This window comes from Oncorhynchus nerka, linkage group LG11, assembly GCF_034236695.1.
Source record: "Oncorhynchus nerka isolate Pitt River linkage group LG11, Oner_Uvic_2.0, whole genome shotgun sequence".
NCBI lineage: Eukaryota > Metazoa > Chordata > Actinopteri > Salmoniformes > Salmonidae > Oncorhynchus > Oncorhynchus nerka.
In genome coordinates this window covers 22,466,609-22,488,433 of record NC_088406.1, presented here as the reverse complement: position 1 = coordinate 22,488,433, position 21,825 = coordinate 22,466,609, and positions in this window count along the sequence as shown.

Sequence of the window (21,825 nt, the reverse complement as noted above, 5' to 3'; positions counted from 1 at the left end):
AAGGGCAACCAGTGAAGAACACGCACCATTGTAAATACAACCCATATCTATATGCTTATTTATTTTATCTTGTATATCACTGTATATATATATATAATATGACATTTGTAATGTCTTTATTGTTTTGAAACTTCTGTATGTGTGATGTCTACTGTTCATTTTTATTGTTTATTTCACTTTATATATTATCTACCTCACTTGCTTTGGCAATGTTAACACATGTTTCCCATGCCAATAAAGCCCTTGAATTGAATTTAATTGAATTGACAGGGTGAGAGAGACAGAGAGAGGAAAAAGGGAGAGACAAAACAGAGAGAGAGAGACAAAGTGTGTGTGAGAGAAGCCCAGGGCCCTTGAAGCAGCATTAGCATTATAATGAGGAGCAGGGCCAGTGGAGGGGGGACATGGGGGCATCGGGGCAGAACTGGGGCTTGGAGTGTAGTGGGGGGGATAGATAAGGGGGTGATCACTGGTTTGAGTTGAAGGAGAGATGGTCTGGATCAACTGAGACTGGCAGTAGTCTGTATTGATCTGTGCAGAGATTGGAGGATTTATGAAGGGCATAGACAACAATGGTGATAATGGTGATGATCATGAAGAAGGCAGTCCATCCTAGCTGAGCTGTGGTAGTGTGGTAATTGACACTTACTCAATCGGGGAACTTCATATCGGGTGACCGTTTTGCTGCATAGCATGTTTAATTTACCAGATATTTTCCCTACGGCGTCTGTCACGACCTCCTCTCTCTCTCACACACACACACACACACACATACACACACACACACACACACACACACACACGTCTCAGCAGGCTGTGTTGTGACTCAGTCTTCCCACAGGGCAGATAACATTAGCCTGAAGGATTAGTCACCAGTATGTGCAGGCCTATGGCTGAGTAATCTTTCATTTCTTTTACATTTCGTGAAGGTGCATCCTGCATTACACAAGTTGACTATATTTGTATTGATCTGAATGATCAAATCAGTCCCTCTGCAGTTGAGTTATGTTGGTTTCTAGACCTCTCATGTTGTGCAATGCCTCTCTAAGGCATCGTATGGATTCAGGGTTGCTTTTAAAAAATATATGGTGCTGGGTCACCCGAGTGGCTCAGCGGCCTAAGTCACTGCATCGCAGTGCTAGAGGTGTCACTACAGATCTGTGTTCGATCCCGGGCTGCGACTGGGAGACCCAAGAGGCGGCGCACAATTGGCCCAGTGTCGTCCGGGTTAGGGGAGGGTTTGGCCAGTTGGATGTCCTTGTCCCATCATGCTCTAGCGACTCTTTGCGGTAGCCAGGCGCACTCAAGCTGACTTCTGTCACCAGTTATCCGGTGTTTCCTGTGACATATTGGTGTGGCTGGCCTCCGGGTTAAGTGTCAAGAAGCAGTGCGACTTGGCGGGGTCGTGTTTCGGAGGACGCATGGCTCTTGACGTTGATCTCTCCCGAGTCCGTAGGGGAGTTGCAACGATGGGACAAGACTGTAACTACCAATTGGATATCAAGAAAAAGGGGTAAGAACTACAACAAATAAATAAATTATGCTTTTTGGGTAATTCAATCATATTAAATCAAATTGTATTTTTCACATGCTTCAGAAACAACAGGTGTAGACTAACAGTAAAATGCTTATGGGCCCTTCCCTACAATGCAGAGAAAAATATTGAAACAAATTATACTAAGAGGAATTATAATACACAATGACTAGTGATAACTTTGCTATATTCAGTACACGGGATATGCAGGGGTACGATATAATTGAGGTAGATATGGTTGAGGTTAGGCTAAAGGGGTAATTGAGGTAGGGGTAAAGTAACTAGGCTACAGGATAGATAATATACAGCAATATAATAATATTATACACCATTTAGCAGACGCTTTTATCCAAAGTGACTTACAGTCATGTATGCATATATTTTATGGATGGGTTGTCCCAGGAATCGAACCCACTATCTTGGCATTGACAGCGCCATGCTCTATCAACAGTAGCGTATGTGATGAGTCAAAATAGTTAGTGCAAAGAGGGTCAATGCAGATTTGATTCTTTTTTAAATTTGTTTGATGTATTTCATCTGTATTTCACCTTTTACCTTTCACCTTTTTCACCTGGCCAAGATAAAGCAAAGCAGTGTGACAAAAACAACAACACAGTTACACATAAACAAACGTACAGTCAATAACACAAAAGAAAAGAAAAATAGAAAGATCTATGTACAGTGTGTGCAAATGTAGAAGAGTAGGGAGGTAATGCAATAAATAGGCCATAGAGGCGAAAATAATTACAATTTAGCATTAATACTGGAGTGATAGATGTGCAGATGATGAAGTGCAAGTAGAGATACTGGGGTGCAAAAGAGCAAGAGGGTAAGTAATAATATGGGGATGAGGTAGTCGGGTGTGCTATTTACAGACTGGCTGTGTACAGGTACAGTGATTGGTAAGCTGCTCTGACAGCTGATGCTTAAAGTTAGAGAGGGAGATATAAGTCTCCAGCTTCAGAGATTTTTGCAATTCGTTCCAGTCATTGGCAGCAGAGAACTGGATGGAAAGGCGGCCAAAGGAAGTGTTGGCTTTGGGGATGACCAGTGAAATATACCTGCTGGAGCGCGTGCTACAGGTGCGTGTTGCTATGGTAACCAGTGAGCTTAGATAAGGTGGGGTTTTACCTAGCAGAGACTTGTAGGTGACCTGGAGCCAGTGGGTTTGGCAATGAATATGACGCGAGGGCCAGCCAATGAGAGCATACAGGTCGTAGTGGTGGGTAGTATATGGGGCTTTGGTGACAAAACGGATGGCACTGTGATAGACTACATTCAGTTTGCTGAGTAGAGTGTTGAAGTCTATTTTATAAATGACAATGCCAAAGTCAAGGATCGGTAGGATAGTCCGTTTTACGAGGGTATGTTTGGCAGCGTGAGTGAAGGAGGCTTTGTTGCGAAATAGGAAGCCAATTCTAGATTTAATTTTGGATTGAAGATGCTTAATGTGAGTCTGGAAGGAGAGTTTGCAGTCTAACCAGACACTTAGGTGTTTGTAGTTGTCCACATATTTTAGGTCAGAACCTTCCAAAGTAGTGATGCTAGTCTGGCGGGAAGATAAGGTCAGCAATCGGTTGAAGAACATGCACTTAATTTTACTAGCATTTAAAAGAAGTTGGAGGCCACAGAAGGAGTGTTTTATGGCATTGAAGCTCATTAGGAGGTTTGTTAGCACAGTGTCCAAAGAAGGGCCAGATGTATACAGAATGGTGTTGTCTGCATAGAGGTGGATCAGAGAATCACCAGCAACAAGAGCGACATCTTTGATATATACAGAGAAAAGAGTCAGCCCAAGAATTGAACCTTGTGGCCCATGGAGACTGCCAGAGGTCCGGACAACAGGCCCTCTGATTTGACACACTGAACTCTGAGAAGTACTTGGTGAACCAGGCAAGGCAGTCGTTTGAGAAGCCAAGGCTATTGAGTCTGCTGATAAGAATGCGGTGATTGACAGGGTCGAAAGCCTTGGCCAGGTCGATGAAGACGGCTGCACAATACTGTCTTTTATCGATGGCGATTATGATATCGTTTAGGACCTTGAGCGTGGCTGAGGTGCACCCATGACCAGCTCGGAAACCAGATTGCATAGTGGAGAAGGTGCGGTGGGAATCGAAATGGTCGGTGATCTGTTTATTATCTTGGCTTTCGACGATTTTAGAAAGGCAGGGCAGGATGGATATAGGTCTGTAACAGTTTGGGTCAAGAGTGTCTCCCCCTTTGAAGAGGGGGATGACCGCTGCAGCTTTCCAATCTTTGAGGATCTCAGACGATACGAGAGAGGTTGAATAGGCAAGTATTAGGGGTTTCAACAATTTCGGCAGATAATTTTAGAAAGAGAGGGTCCAGATTGTCTAGCCCAGCTGATTTGTAGGGATCCAGATTCTTTAGCTCTTTCAGAACATCTGCTGTCTGGATTTGGGTGAGGGGGGGGAATTGCTGCAGGGGGTGCTGAGATGTTGGCCAGGGTTGGGGTAGCCAGGTGGAAAGCATAGCCTGCCGTAGAAAAATGCTTATTGAATTTCTCGATTCTCATAGATTTATCGGTGGTGACAGTGTTTCCTAGCCTCAGAGCAGTGGGTAGCTGGGAGAATGTGCTCTAATTCTCCATGGACTTTTGTGTCCCAAATTAGTGCTACAGGATGCAAATTTCTGTTTGAAAAAGCTAGCCTTGGCTTTCCTAACTGACTGAGTATATTGGTTCCTGACTTAGTCCGGGTAGCTAATTGGTTAACTATTTACCAGTCTTATGGCTTGGGGGTAGAAGCTGTTCAGGGTCCTGTTGGTTCCGTTCTTGGTCCATTGTCATGCGGTAACAGAAAGAACAGTTTGTGACTTGGGTGGCTTGAGTCTTTGACAATTTTTAGGGCCTTCCTCTGACACCGCCTAGTATAGAGGTCCTGGATGGCAGGGAGCTCGGCCCCCATGATGTACTGGGCCAATCGCACTACAAACTGAATTGGTCCACCCACACAGACAGCGTCGGGAAGAAGGCGCAGCATCGCCTCTTCAACCTCAGGAGGCTGTAGAAATTTGTCTTGTCACTAAAAGCACTCACAAACTTCTACAGATGCACAATCGAGAGCATCCTGTCGGGCTGTATCACCGCCTGGTACGGCAACTGCTCCGCCCACAACCGTAAGGCTCTCCAGAGGGTAGTGAGGTCTGCACAACGCATCACCGGGGGCAAACTACCTGCCCTCCAGGACACCTACACCACCCAATGTCACAGGAAGGCCATAAAGATCATCAATGACAACAACCACCCGAGCCACTGCCTGTTCACCCCACTATCATCCAAAAGGCGAGGTCAGTACAGGTGCATCAAAGCAGGGACAGAGAGACTGAAAAACAGCTTATATCTCAAGGCCATCAGACTGTTAAACAGCCACCACTAACATTGAGTGGCTGCTGCCAACACACTGACTCAACTACAGCCACTTTAATAATGGGAATTGATGGAATTGATGTAAAATATATCACTAGCCACTTTAAACAATGCTACTTAATATAATGTTTACATACCCTACATTACTCATCTCATATGTATATGTATATACTGTACTCTATATCATCCACTGCATCTTTATGTAATACATGTATCACTAGCCACTTTAAACTATGCCACTTTGTTTACATACCCTACATTACTCATCTCATACTGTATGTATATACTGTACTCGATACCATCTACTGCATCTCGGCTCTGCCGTTCTGTACCATCACTCATTCATATATCTTTATGTACATATTCTTTATCCCTTTACACTTGTGTGTATAAGGTAGGAGTTTTGGAATTGTTAGGTTAGATTACTCGTTGGGTATTACTGCATTGTCGGAACTAGAAGCACAAGCATTTCGCTACACTCACATTAACATCTGCTAACCATGTGTATGTGACAAATACATTTGATTTGATTTGATTTTACCCACTGTAGCGCCTTGCTGTCGAATGCCAAGCGAGGAAGCAGCCAGTCAAGATGCCAGTCAAGATGCTCTCAGTGGTGCAGCTGTGTAACTTTTTGATGAATATATATTCCCAGTGGAATCTATTTCTGATTATTGCAGAAAACCCTCTCCTGCTTCCCTGTGTTGCCTAGATAACCAGGTGTATCAGCTTAATGTGCCACATAACCTTTAAGACCCACAGTAAACACAATGGATATTTCACTCTCCTTTTCTGTCCCTCTATAGCTGTCTGTACTATTCTCTCCCCCTCTCTCTCTTCCTCCTCCTCACCCCCCTCTCTCTCTCTCCCCCCTCTCTCCTCTCTCTCACCTCCCTCCTTTCTCTCTACCTCTCTCTTTCCCTCCTCTCTACCCCTCTCTCTCTTCCTCCTCCTCACCCCCCCCCTCTCTCCCCCCTCTCTCCTCTCTCTCACCTCCCTCCTTTCTCTCTCCCTCTCTCTTTCCCTCCTCTCTCCTTCTCTCTCTCTTTCTCTCTCCTGTTTGTTCTAGTCTTCTCACACGGAGCGCTCCTGATAGAAAAGGTTATAATTATCACAGATTGACAGGGAGGACAATCAGAGAGTATTTCATCAGAACAGGTTTTTGGCAGAGCATTCACTAAGGACTCGTCTGGCCATCCTGCCTCTCTCTCTCTCTCTCTCTCTCTCTCTCTCTGTCTCTTAATTCAATTCAATTCAATTTAAGGGCATATTGGCATGGGAAACATATGTTTACATTCCCAAAGCAAGTGAAATAGATAATAAACAAAAGTGCAATAAACAATAAAACAACTAACAGTAAACATTACACTCACAAAAGTTCCAGAAGAATCAAGACATTTCAAATGTCATATTATGTGCAACTAGTTAAAATACAAAAGGGAAAATAAATAAGCATAAATTTGGTTTGTATTTACAATGGTGTTTATTCTTCACTGGTTGCCCTTTTCTTGTGGCAACAGGTCACAAATCTTGCTGCTGTGATGCACACTGGTATTTCACCCAATAGATATGGGAGTTTTCAAAATTGGATTTGTTTTCTAATTCTTTGTGGGTCTGTGTAATTTGAGGGAAATATGTGTCTCTAATATGGTCATACATTTGGCAGGAGGTTAGGAAGAGCAGCTCAGTTTCCACCTCATCTGCCTACGGCGGCCTTTCTCAATAGCAAGGCTATGCTCACTGAGTCTGTACATAGTCAAAGCTTTCCTTAAGTTTGTGTCAGTCACAGTGGTCAGCTATTCTCCCATTGTGTATTCTCTGTTTAGGGCCAAATATTATTATATTTTGCTCTGTTTTTTGTTGTTAATTCTTTCAAATGTGTCAAGTGATTATCTTTTAGTTGGCTTATGATTTTGTTGGGTGTAATTGTCTCTCTCTCTATCTCTCTCTCTCTCTCTCTCTCTCTCTTTCTGTCTCTCTCCCTCTCTCTCTGTCTGCCTCTCTCTCTCAATTCAATTCAATTCAAGGGCTTTATCTCTCTCTCTCACTCCCTCTTACTCTTTATCTGTGTGTGTGTGTGTGTGTGTGTGTGTGTGTGTGTGTGTGTGTGTGCGTGCGTGCGTGCGTGCGTGTGTGTGTGTGCAGCTGCCTGTGGGGGAATGCATTCTCTACCTGCAGTGAGTTGAGGTTGTGTATCTGTGTGTTTGTCTATTTTAACACTGTGAGTGTGTGTGTGTATGTGTGTGTGTGTATATTTGTCACTCTCTCGGTGTGCCCCCCGGCCCATTAGTGTGTTTTCACCGTCCGCCCGGCTTTGTCAGCATGTCAGCAAAGTCTCCACCTCCAGGGATTGTCGCTGCACAATGAGCCTGAGAATTCACTTCATCTTCCCACAAAAACCCAAGCCGCATCCCTCCCCGTTAGGTGTACATTATGGAGACAGATCTGTGCTGCTGCGATGTCAGCTGTGTTGTGGCCTGTTCTGACTCCCTGACCAAAGTGGTGTCTCAAGGAAAAGAGGAGTGAGTAGAGAGAGATATGGCTGATGTTTGCCACAGATAAATAAAGCGAATTAGCCTTTAATGACGGGGGTGTTTAGCTCTGGCAGTAAGTGGACCTTCTCTGTGGACGGTGTTTTTCTGTGGTGATGCTCTGTTCTGTTCTCCCTCGTGTTATGTGCTTATATATGCATAGAGACAGACACTGGAATGTAGGCGTATACATTCACACTAGGCCTGACCCCATTTAGTCGACTGGTCGATTGTTTGGTCGATAGGCTGTTGGTTGACCGGGATTTCTTTAGTCGAACAGTGACCATTCGTTTTTTCATGGTGCAGAAGACGCCGGTCTGATTCGCTGCGTAGGCCACGGGGATGACACAGTCCATCACTCTAAGACACGTGATACTGAAATGTTACATGGTTATGTAAAACATAATGTTGCAGCAGCAGAGAACAGGAAACAACCCTTGCCTTAAGACTTATTTGAATGGGAGTTTTACTAGGGGTGGTCGGGTAATGTAGTTATGTGCACAAGCGCAAAACACCATATCTGTCATATTTTGTCCCATCCGAATCTGCCATTCCAGTAAATTGTACATGGCAGGAGAGTAACAATTCCAGCCAGAATAACCCACTGTTTATTGGTGAACTCCTAGGTGAATAATACTAGTCCCGTGCGAATCGACATCCCTGTGTTTTGAGAGAAATGTTTGAGTTTCACAGGTGTTGTTCACCGTTTGAACAAGAAAATAATAACTTATTCAATATGCTGTGCATTGCCTATATATGAAGACCTACATCTATCAACTTTCACAGTGAATGCTTTTGTTCATATGTTTTGTGCGTATGAATTGAATATTGCCAAATGCATCAGTAAAAAATAGTGTGCCTATTTAATATAACCATTTCTGTTAATAGATCACAAAGCAAATCAAATCGAAATCAAATCAAATGTATTTATATAGCTCTCCGTACATCAGCTGATATCTCAAAGTGCTGTACAGAAACCCAGCCTAAAACCCCAAACAGCAAGCAATGCAGGTGTAGAAGCACGGTGGCTAGGAAAAACTCCCTAGAAAGGCCAAAACCTAGGAAGAAACCTAGAGAGGAACCAGGCTATGTGGGGTGGCCAGTCCTCTTCTGGCTGTGCCGGGTGGAGATTATAACAGAACATGGCCAAGATGTTCAAATATTCATAAATGACCAGCATGGTCAAATAATAAGGCAGAACAGTTTAAACTGGAGCAGCAGCACGGCCAGGTGGACTGGGGACAGCAAGGAGTCATCATGTCAGGTAGTCCTGAGGCATGGTCCTAGGGCTCAGGTCCTCCGAGAGAGAGAAAGAAAGAGAGAAAGAGAGAATTAGAGAGTGCACACTTAAATTCACACAGGACACCAAATTGACAGAAGAAGTACTCCAGATATAACAAACTGACCCTAGCCCCCCGACACATAAACTACTGTAGCATAAATACTGGAGGCTGAGATAGGAGGGGTCAGGAGACACTGTGGCCCCATCCGAGGACAACCCGGACAGGGCCAAACAGGAAGGATATAACCCCACCCACTTTGCCAAAGCACAGCCCCCACACCACTAGAGGGATATCTTCAACCACCAACTTACCATCCTGAGACAAGGCCGAGTATAGCCCACAAAGATCTCCGCCATGGCCTAAAGGTATGGAAACGATGAGTTCACTTTCACATCCATAACCTTAAAACGCATCTGAAGATTAAGTTCACTGTTTAGCTCACATCTGAGGGCTGGGGTGCATTTAGGACGTCTACTGCGGATCCCTAAAATATCCTAATGATTATAATCACACTTCCTCAATTCATGTAGTTTGGCGACACTCTACCAAAGATGGTTAAGATGGTATGGTTTAGACACTTGCGAACCAAGCTAGAGTTATCAGTGTAGCCTGTTATAAAATATATATAACACTTTTTTGGTTACAACATGATTCCATATGTGTTATTTATATAGTTCAGATGTCTTCACTATTATTATACAATATAAAAAATAGTAAAAATACAGAAAACCCTTGAATGAGTAAGTGTGAGTACATTTTTGACTGGTACTGTATACAAAGCCTTATTACAGCAGACTATAAACAGTTGCATGCATTTATGAATTGTGGTTTATTTATTATTTAGGCTAATTATTCAAAGCTTCCTTTGTTATTTAATTTCAAAACAAAAATGCTTGATTGCATTTCAAAGCATGAATGTTTCGTAAGCTGTGTGATGGCATGAACAAATGAATGATTGATTGATACAGTAGCCTATATATTGAAATACGATATTAAGACGAAACAAAACAATTTTCTGCCTGTTTGGAAGTGTAAACAACACTAAATAAATGAGGCCTACAACTGGATGGTGGTTATACAAGGCTGCTATACTAAGCCTAATAATGATAACGCCATTACTTATTATTATAATGATGTTCATAGTAATAATTGTAATAATAACAATAAGAAGGAGATCAAGAAAATTAAGGGTATAGTAGCGAGAGCTGCGTGTGTCACGATCGTCGTCCTCCTCGTCTCAGGAGGAGTAGTTGGAAGGATCGGAGGACCAAAATGCAGCGTGGTATGTGTTCATCGTGAATTTAATAAACAGAGAACACTTGAACAAACTATACAAAACAATAAACGAAAAACGACTGTGAAGCTATAAGAACTGTGCTGACACAAGCAACTAACATGTCATTGCAGGCAATCTCAACTCTGTGCGTTGCATTGAAGACATCCTCCTCCCTCATGTGGTACCCTTCCTGCAGGCTACCCTGACATGACCCTCCAGCATGACAATGCCACCAGCCATACTGCTCGTTCTGTGAGTGATTTCCTGCAAGACAGGAATGTCAGTGTTCTGCCATGGACAGGCAAGAGCTCAGATCTCAATCCCATTGAGCACGTCTGGGACCTGTTGGATCGGAGCGTGAGGGCTAGGGCCATTCCCCCCAGAAATGTCCGGGAACTTGCAGGTGCCTTGGTGGAAGAGTGTGGTAACATCTCACAGCAAGAACTGGCAAATCTGGACGTTTCTTTTTTTGCTGAGTTTATATGGATGATTTGTAAAGCCAGGCACATTTAACAATTAGGCTAAGCCCTTTTCGCACAGGACTAGTTTTACATTATGTAATTATTAACCCAGAATGTTCGTTATTCCAGAGGACGATTCAGACAGGATTGTTTTTATTTTTAAATTCCATTCCATAATATTTTTTTTCTCCCAATAAATTGACAGTTATGTGTGAAGTTATTTCAAAAAGTATCCACCCTTTGCCTTGATGACAGCTTTGCACACGCTTGGCATTCTCTCAACCAGCTTTCTTCTGGAATGCTTTCCCAACAAGTGCTCCCACAAATACTGAGCACTTGTTGGCTGCTTTTCCTTCACTCTGCGGTCCATCTCATCTTGAGGTCGACCGATTATGATTTTTCAACACCGATACCGATTATTGGGCGACCAAACAACGCCGATAGCGAGTAATCGGCCGATTTTTATTTATTTGTAATAATGACAATTTCAACAATACTGAATGAACACTTATTTTAACTTTTTTTTTTTTACTAGGCAAGTCAGTTAAGAACAAATTCTTATTTTCAATGACGGCCTAGGAACAGTGGGTTAACTGCCTGTTCAGGGGCAGAACGACAGATTTGTACCTTGTCAGCTCGGGGATTCGAACTTGCAACCTTTCGGTTACTAGTCCAACGCTCTAACCACTAGGCTACCCTGCCGCCCCTAGCCTCAAAAAAAATTATGAAACATGTTCAATTTTGTTTAAATAATGCAAAAACAAAGTGTTTGAGAAGTAAAAGTGCAATATGTGCCATGTAAAAAAGCTAACATTTGAGTTCCTTGCTCAGAGCATGAGAACATATGAAAGTTGGTGGTTCCTTTTAACATGATACTTCAATATTCCAACGTAAGAGGTTTTAGGTTGTAGTTAATATAGTATTTATAGGGCTATTTCTCTCTATACCATTTGTATCTCATATACCTTTGACTTTTGGATGTTCTTATAGGCACTTTAGTATTGCCAGTGTAACAGTATAGCTTCCGTCCCTCTCCTCGCCCCTACCTGAGCTCGAACCAGGAACACATCGACAACAGCCACACTCGAAGCAGCGTTACCCATCGCTCCACAAAAGCTGCGGCCCTTGCAGAGCAAGGGGAATAACTACTCCAAGTCTCAGAGCGAGTGACATTTGAAATGCTATTAGTGCGCACCCCACTAACTAGCTAGCCATTTCACATCGGTTACACCAGCCATTAGGCTGATAGGCTTGAAGTCATAAACAGCGCTGTGCTTGCGAAGAGCTGCTGGCAAAACGCATGAAAGTGCTGTTTGAATGAATGCTTACGAGCCTGCTGCTGCCTACCATCGCTCAGTCAGACTGCTCTATCAAATATCAAATCATAGACTTAACTATAACATAATAACAGACAGAAATACGAGCCTCTGGTCATTAATATGGTCGAATCTGGAAACTATCATTTCTAAAAAGGAAACTATCATAAAAAAAGTTTATTATTTCAGTGAAATACTGAACCGTTCGGTATTTTATCTAACGGGTGGCATCCCTAAGTCTAAATATTCTTGTTACATTGTACAACCTTCAATGTTATGTCGTAATTACGTAACATTCTGGCAAATTAGTTCGCAATGAGCCAGGCTGCCCAAACTGTTGCATATACCCTGACTCTGCGTGCAATGAACGCAAGAGAAGTGACACAATTTCACCTGGTTAATATTGCCTGCTAACCTGGATTTCTTTTTAGCTAATAAGCAGGTTTAAAAATATATACTTCTGTGTATTGATTTTAAGAAAGGCATTAGTGTTTATGGTTAGGTACAGTCGTGGACGATTCGCAAATGCGCTTTTGTTAAATCATCCCCCAGCGTTGTATCGATTATATGCAACGCAGGACACGCTAGATAAACTAGTAATATCATCAACCATGTATAGTTAACTAGTGATTATGATTGATTGATAGTTTTTTATAAGATAAGTTTAATGCTAGCTAGCAACTTACCTTAGCTTCTACTGCATTCACATAACAGGCAGGCTCCTCGTGGGATGCAATGAGAGGCAGGTGGTTAAAGCATTGGACTAGTTGCAAGATTGATTCCCAGAGCTGACAAGGTAAAAATCTGCAGAATGCTGTGGTAGCCATGATGGTTAACCTCTCTAGGGTATGTGGGACGCTAGCGTCCCATCTGGCCAACATCCAGTGAGATTGCAGAGCGCCAAATTCAAATACAGAAATACTCATTATAAAAATTCAGAAAACAAAACATACTTTACATAGGTTTAAAGATGAACTTCTTGTTAATCCAACCACGGTGTCAGATTTATAAAATGCTTTTCGGCGAAAGCATACCTAACATACCTAGCCCAGAACATAGCCCAGTTGACAAATTATTACAAACAGTAACCAGCCAAGCAGAAGCATTACAAAACTCAGAAATAGAGATAAAATGAATCCCTTACCTTTGATGATCTTCATATGGTGGCACTCAGAAGACATTCATTTACTCAATAAATGTTCCTTTTGTTCGATAAAGTCTCTTTATGTCCAAAAACCTCCGTTTTGTCCGCACGTTTTCTTCAGTAATCCACAGGATCAAACGCAGTCAAAACAGGCAGACAAAAAATCCAAATTGTATCCGTCAAGTTCATAGAAACATGTCAAACGATGTTTATATTCAATCCTCAGGTTGTTTTTAGCCTAAATGATCTATAATATTTCAACTGGACAATAACGTTGTCAATATAAAAGGTAAACAAGAAATGCACTCTCTCAGGATTGCGCATGAAAAAGCTCTGCGACACGGTAGGGTCCACTCATTCAGACTGGTCTTACTCCCTCATTTATAAGAATACAAGCCTGAAACTATTTCTAAAGACGGTTGACTGTTGAATTCTCAGGTTTTCGCCTGTCAAATCAGTTCTGTTATACTCACAGACTCTATTGTAACAGTTTTGGAAACTGTAGAGTGTTTTCTATCCATATCTACCAGTTATATGCATATCATATCATCTGGGCCTGAGTAGCAGGCCGCTTAATTTGGGCATGCTTTTCATCGAAAATTCAGAATGCTGAGAGGTTAAGTGTGCCTTGAATTGTAAGTAAATCACAGACAATGTCACCAGCAAAGCACCCCCCCACACCATCACACCTTCTCCTCCATCCTTCACTGTGGGAGCCACACATGTAGAGATCATCTATTCACCTATTCCGCGTCTCCCAAAGTCAAGGCGGTTGGAACCAAAAATCTCAAATTTGCACTCTTTTAGACCAAAGGACATATTTTCACTGTTCTAATGTCCATTGCTCGTGTTTCTTGGTCCAAGCAAGTCTCTTCTTCTTATTGGTGTCCTTTAGTAGTGGTTTCTTTGTAGCAATTTAACCATGAAGGCCTGATTCACATTCTCCTCTGAACAGGAGGAAGAGTTGATGTTGAGATGTGTCTGTTACTTGATCTCTGTGAAGAATTTATTTCGGCTGAAATTTCTGAGACTGGTACCTTTAATGAACGTGTCCTCTGCAGCAGAGGTAACTCTGAGTCTTCCTTTCCTGTGGCGGTCCTCATGAAAGGCAGATTCATCATAGTGCATGATCTTTTTTTGTGAAGAAACCTTCAAAGTTCTTGAAAATTGATTGACCTTCATGTCTTAAAGTAATGATGGACTGTCGTTTCTCTTTGCTTATTTGGGCTGTTCTTGCCATAATATGGACTTGGTATTTTAACAAATAGGGCTATATTCTGTATACCAACTCTACCTTGTCACAACACAACTGAAACATATTAAGAAGGAATGAAATTCCACAAAAACATTTAACTTGGCACACCTGTTAATTGAAATGCATTCCAGGTGAATACCTCATGAAGCTGGATGAGAGAATGCCAAGAGTGTGCAAAGCTGTCATCAAGACAAAGAGTGGCTGCTTTGAGTAATCTCAAATGTAAAATATATTTTGATTTCACACTTTTTTGGTTATTACATGATTCCATATGTGTTATTTCATAGTTTTGATGTCTTCACTATTATTCTACAATGTAGAAAGTAGTACAAATAAAGAAAACCATTAAATGAGTAGGTGTGTTCAAACCTTTGACTTGTATTGTATATACTGTATTTTTGTTGTTGTTGTGAGAACAGACTCTTTGGTACACTTATTTCTTTAGTTTTGTTTTCACTGCAACAAATAGTAAGACAATAATCTAATATTGTAATCTAACAGCAACTGTTTGGCACACATAATACTTACCCAATGCGTGCTCCTATACCCCCCTTTTTCTTCATCTCCAGTAGTTTCCACAACTAAGTCAATTAACCTGTTGCGTCGAGCAATCCCGTATCCGGGAGCGTAATTATAGCCTCAAGCTCATTACCATAACGCAACGTTAACCTCTTCAGTCGACCCTCTACTTTTTTGAACATTCTGTTAAAAATCGCGCAACATTTCAGCGCCCTGCTACTCATGCCAGGAATATAGTATATGCATTTGCTTAGTCTGTGTGGATAGAAAACACTCAGACGTTTAAAAAACTGGTTAAATCACTGCTGTGGCTTTACCAGAACGGCATTTACATCGAAAAGCACAGGAAAAACTGATCACTGAAAATGGGGAAAATATATCCATGCGCTACTTGAACCCATTGATAAACGTGAACCACAATTAATTGACTGAGGTTGCAGTACCTACAGCTTCCACAGGGTGTCTAGAGTCTTGTCATTTCCCTTCGAGTTTTTTCTTGGTCAAACACATACAGGACACCGTATCTAATCCGGTCTAGGACCGGATATTTTCGTTGAGTTTCTAGCCGGACATTTTTCCAGACGGACAGCTAATAATCTTTACATCGCCTCCTGATGAATTTTATCGCTTATTAACGTTTACTAATACCTAAAGTTGCATTACAAACGTATTTGAAGTGTTTTGTGAAAGTTTATCGTCGACTTTTTGAATTTTAAAAATGACGTTACGTTTTGAAACGATGTTTTTTTCGTTTATCACACAGTCTACATATAACGATATCTAGGCTTTATATGGACCGATTTAATCGAAATAAAGACCCAAATAGTGTTTATGGGACATCTAGGAGTGCCAACAAAGAAGATGGTGAAAGGTAATGAATGTTTTCTATTTTATTGTGCGGTTTGTGTAACGCCGAAATGCTAATTATTTTGTTTACGTCCCCTGTGGGTCTTTTGGGGTGTTGCATGCTATCAGATAATAGCTTCTCATGCTTTCGCCGAAAAGCATTTTAAAAATCTTGTTGCCTGGATTCACAACGAGTGTAGCTTTAATTCGATACCCTGCATGTGTATTTTAATGAACTTTTGAGTTTTAACTAATACTATTAGCATTTAGCGTAGCGCATTTGCATTTCCAGAGCTCTAGTTGGGACGCAAGCGTCCCGGGTAGAAGCAACAGGTTAACTATTCATGAAAATCGCAAATGAAATGAAATAAATATATTGGCTCACAAGCTTAGCCTTTTGTTAACAACACTGTCATCTCAGATTTTCAAAATATGCTTTTCAACCATAGCTACACAAGCATTTGTGTAAGAGTATTGATAGCTAGCATAGCATTAAGCCTAGCATTCAGCAGGCAACATTTTCACAAAAACAAGAAAAACATTTTTAAAAAAATAATTTACCTTTGAAGAACTTCGGATGTTAGATAGCAAATGTTCAGTTTTTCCAAAAATATTATTTGTGTAGGAGAAATCGCTCCGTTTTGTTCATCACGTTTGGCTAAGAAAAACCCCCCAAAATTCAGTCATTACAACGCCGAACTTTTTTCCAAATTAACTCCATAATATCGACAGACACATGGCAAACGTTGTTTAGAATCAACCCTCAAGGTGTTTTTCACATATCTATTCGATGATAAGTCATTCGTGGCAGTTTGGTTTCTCCTCTGAAGCAAATGGTAAAATACACGCAGCTGGAGATTACGCAATAATTGCAACGGAGGACACCAACCGGAGCACCTGGTAAATGTAGTCTCTTATGGTCAATCTTCCAATGATATGCCTACAAATACGTCACAATGCTGCAGACACCTTGGGGAAACGACAGAAAGTGTAGGCTCATTCCTTGCGCATTCACAGCCATATAAGGAGACATTGGAACACAGCGCATTCAAAATCTGGGGCATTTCCTGTTTGAAATTTCATATTGGTTTCGCCTGTAGCATCAGTTCTGTGGCACTCACAGATAATATCTTTGCAGATTTGGAAACGTCAGAGTGTTTTCTTTCCAAAGCTGTCAATTATATGCATAGTCGAGCATCTTTTCATGACAAAATATCTTGTTTAAAACGGGAACGTTTTTTTATCCATAAATTAAAAGAGCGCCCCCTATATCCAAGAAGTTAAGTCTTCCACAGATTTGGCTTCCCCTTTCCCTCCTGAGCAACCAGTAAAACATTTGCCCGTTTCAAGTTTCTTTTTCACGTCCTCCGCATCCATTTTGCTGCCGACATTACTGTGTTCAGAGTTTGTTATAACCAACTTATTGATGTGTTTATGATAGGCTATAGGTCAGGTCCTATTGGTCACATGCATGTGATTCTTACATGTTTCACATAAAGAGAGCAAGGGATGAAGGAATAAGGAATTTTTTCCTAAACAAATGAGGGATTTCGGAAACAAAACTTTTGAGTCAGAAACAAGTAAGCAACTAAATGGCTGGAATAATGTAGCAGCTTCAGCATGGACAGCGCAGTAAACACATCCTGCACTGTTGTCACTTTTCGCTGCAGTAGGGAGGAGAGCGAGACCACTTGCACCAGTCACACAGGCACTCACTGTAATTGTTTTTTAACACTGTGACCATCAGGCTCTTTCTTGAGTCATTTGTGTGTCTTAATTATTTAATCAAACAGTGTGCTTAAAGCATCAGACAAGCTCAGTGCATATGTTGTTGTTATTATTCAAACTCATAGGGTGTCTATATATGGAAAAATTAGTTGGTCGAAAGAACAGAACCACTCAAGATTTTCTCTAGTTGGGGACTGCCCTAATTCACACACACAGTTGCTCATATAACAGCAGTTACGTCTCACACATACTCCCCCTACTTTCTTCCTCCCCTCTCTCTTATTCTCTCGCTCCTTCCCTTCTCTCCATTCTCGTCTTACACACACACACACACACACACACACACACACAAACTGCAGATTTGATGCTGAGCTTAACATAAAGAGAAGTGTGCTCTGTGAAGCAAGTATTTATCATTGGGCGTCTAGTTAGGTTAGGTAGACAAGTGATATGTTGTATCAGGTAGAGGACAAACAGTAGGAAACACCCACGCACGCGCACACACACACACACACACACACACACACACACAAATATGCACACATTGGATCCAGCAGGTCAGCCAAACTCCTGTGTGAGTCAAGTCCTAACTCCACTGTTATGTAAGCTGGTATTACAATCAGCACACACGCACCATAACCTGACCGTTGAGGTAAAAACAATTTCCAGTTCCAGGGAAGCACTGTAACAAGTTCAGTACTTGTACTTGTTCAGTGGAAATAGTTACATTCGGATGCAAGTGTGTGTGTGTGTGTACTTCTTCAATGGCGATCGTTACAGTCAGATTTAGGTGTGTGTGTGTACTTGTTCAATGGCGATCGTTACAGTCAGAATTATGTGTGTGTGTGTGTACTTGTTTAGTGGAAATAGTTACATTCGGATGCAAGTGTGTGTGTGTGTGTACTTCTTCAATGGCGATCGTTACAGTCAGATTTAGGTGTGTGTGTGTACTTCTTCAATGGTGATCGTTACAGTCAGATTTAGGTGTGTGTGTGTACTTGTTCAATGGCGATCGTTACAGTCAGAATTATGTGTGTGTGTGTGTGTGTACTTGTTCAATGGCGATCGTTACAGTCAGATTTAGGTGTGTGTGTGTGTACTTCTTCAATGGCGATCGTTACAGTCAGATTTAGGTGTGTGTGTGTACTTCTTCAATGGCGATCGTTACAGTCAGATTTAGGTGTGTGTGTGTGTGTGTGTGTGTGTGTGTGTGTGTGTGTGTGTGTGTGTGTGTGTGTGTGTGTGTACTTCAATGAACAACAGTCAGATTTAGGTGTGTGTGTGTACTTCTTCAATGGCGACCGGTACAGTTAGATTTAGGTGTGTGTGTGTGTGTGTGTGTGTGTGTGTGTGTGTGTGTGTGTGTGTGTGTGTGTGTGTGTGTGTACTTCAATGAACAATATGTAAATGTGCACACATGCACCTTCAGCTCATAATTAGTGTAGACCTACAGTAGTCTGTATGCTTGCATCCATCCATGCTAGGGCTGTCCCCGACTAGAGCAAATCTTGGTCGACCAAGAGTCGTCTTTTCGATTGGTCTAAATTTTAAAACCTTTATTTTTTCATACACTACATATAAGCAAAAGTATGTGGACACCACTTCAAATGAGTGGATTTGGCTATTTCAGCCACATCCATTGCTGACAGGTATATAAAATCGAGCAGAATGGCCTATCTGAAGAGCTCAATGACTTTAAACTTGACACCGTCATAGGATGCCAAGTCAGTTCGTCAAATTTCTAACCTGCTACAGCTGCCCCTGTCAACTGTAAGTGCTGTTATTGTGAAGTGGAAACGTCTGGGAGCAACAACGGCTCAACCGCATAGTGGTAGGCCTCACAAGCTAAAAGAATGGGACCACCGAGTGCTGAAACGCGTAGCGAATAAAAATCGTCTGTCCTCGTTTGCAACACTCACGACTGAGTTCCAAACTGCCTCTGGAAGCAACGTCAGCACAATAACTGTTTGTCAGTAGCTTCATGAAATGGGTTTCCATGGCCGTACACAAGCCTAAGATCACCATGAGCAATGCCAAGTTTTGGCTGGAGTGGTGAAAAGCTCGCCGCCATTGGACTCTGGAGCAGTGGAAACGTTCTCTGGAGAGATGAATCACGCTTCACCATCTGGCAGTCCGACGGACGAATTTGGGTTTGGTGGATGCCAGGAAAATGCTGCCTGCCTGAATGCATAGTGCCAACTGTAAAATTTGATGGAAGAGGAATAATGGTCTGCGGCTGTTTTCCATGGTTTGGGCTAGGCCCCTTAGTTCCAGTGAAGGGAAATCTTAACGCTACAGCATACAGTGACATTCTAGATGATTCTGTGCTTCCAACTTTGGTGAAGGCCCTTCCTGTTTCAGTATGACAATGCTCCCGTGTGGAAGAACTTGTCTGGCCTGCAAAGAGCTCTGACCTCAACCCCATCGAACACCTTTGGGAAGAATTTGAACGCCGACTGCAAGCCGGGCCTAATTGCCCAACATCAGTGCCTGACCTCACTAATGCTCTTGTGGCTGAATGGAAGCAAGTCCCCGCAGCAATGTTCCAACATCTCGTGGAAAGCCTTCCCAGAAGAGTGGAGGCTGTTATAGCAGCGAAGGGAGGACCAACTCCATATTAATGCCCATGGTTATGGAATGAGATGTTTGACGAGCCGGTGTCTACATACTTTTGGTCATGTAGTGTATATAAACACAACCTATGTGTTTTAATAAAATAATTTATATGTACTGAGCATGTCTGATGCTTTAAGCATGCTGTTTGATTATCAAGTTAGCCTAACCTCTCTCTCTGTCTTGTTCTCTGTCTCTTTTTCTCTTTTTCTGTCTCTCTCTGTCTCTCACCATATCTATTACAGTCCCCATCTTCTCTCTCTCTCTCTCTCTCTCTCTCTCTGTCTTGTTCTCTGTCTCTTTTTCGCTCTCTACCCACGCTCCCTCTCTGCGTCCTGTCCCTTTCACTGACTATTTCAGTCTTTAAAATCTTTGTGCTTTTCTGTACCCTCTATCTCTCTCCCTCTCTCTCTCTCTCTCTCTCTCTCTCAATTCTCTATCTCCCTCCCTCACTCCCTCCCTCCCTGCATTCTTTTTAACCCCTCGTTCTCCCAGTCTCTGCATCTCAGAGTGAAGGAGTGTTTGAACTGACAACTCTTCATGCAATAGCATCTTTATCCTTGGGGATGTTCACCAAGCTTCTCTAGGCTGTGCTGTGTGAAAGGCATACCAACCAGCCTACAAGACACACGCGCACACACACAAGCACGCGCGCGCACACACACACACACACTTCTCTGAGTTTTAGTCTGTTTACTATTCTTGTGTGGATTTTTGATATAGTAAAATGTGTACTCACTCACTCACTCACTCACTCACTCACTCACTCACAAATATGTGTATGTGACCAATACATTTGATTTGATTTGACACACACTCTTTGGTGGATTGTGGATCTTTGTTCCCTAAATGACTTATGGGTCTTATTTAAATGTAGGTTTTGGATGGTGGTTTTCATTGTTTCAGCCGAGTGGTTTGGCCACTGTTAAAAAGCAGATGTTTTTGTAGGTCATAGAATTGTAGACGGACTCGTAGTGCTGAAAGTGAGTGTTTTGAAGGAGAGAGTATGTGTGTGTGTGTGTGCGTCCATGTGTGCGTGCGTGAGTGTGCGTTTTGTGGGTGTGTGGCAGTTCTCTTTATCCAGCATTTTATTCGAAGTTCTCTCGGACATGTGGACTCTTCCTGTCCACCCTGCAGTCACTACGGTGGAAAACGTTGAGTCATCATAACCCCGACCGTGGTGGCGCTCCTATCTCGACCAACATGGTATTTACCGGATCAGGGTTTCTCCCAGTACCCGGATTAGAGCATATTTGTGGCCACTTATTTCAGAAATGCTCCTTCTTTTTCTGACAAGAAAAATTAAACTAAGCACAACAGAAGGCCTAAAGAAACTAAACACAACAGAAGGCCTAAAGAAACTAAACACAACAGAAGGCCTACAGAAACTAAACACAACAGAAGGCCTAAAGAAACTAAACACAACAGAAGGCCTAAAGAAACTAAACACAACAGAAGGCCTAAAGAAACTAAACACAACAGAAGGCCTACAGAAACTAAACACAACAGAGGCCTAAAGAAACTAAACACAACAGAAGGCCTACAGAAACTAAACACAACAGAAGGCCTAAAGAAACTAAACACAACAGAAGGCCTAAAGAAACTAAACACAACAGAAGGCCTAAAGAAACTAAACACAACAGAAGGCCTAAAGAAACTAAACACAACAGAAGGCCTAAAGAAACTAAACACAACAGAAGGCCTAAAGAAACTAAACACAACAGAAGGCCTAAAGAAACTAAACACAACAGAAGGCCTAAAGAAACTAAACACAACAGAAGGCCTAAAGAAACTAAACACAACAGAAGGCCTAAAGAAACTAAACACAACAGAAGGCCTAAAGAAACTAAGCACAACAGAAGGCCTAAAGAAACTAAACACAACAGAAGGCCTAAAGAAACTAAACACAACAGAAGGCCTAAAGAAACTAA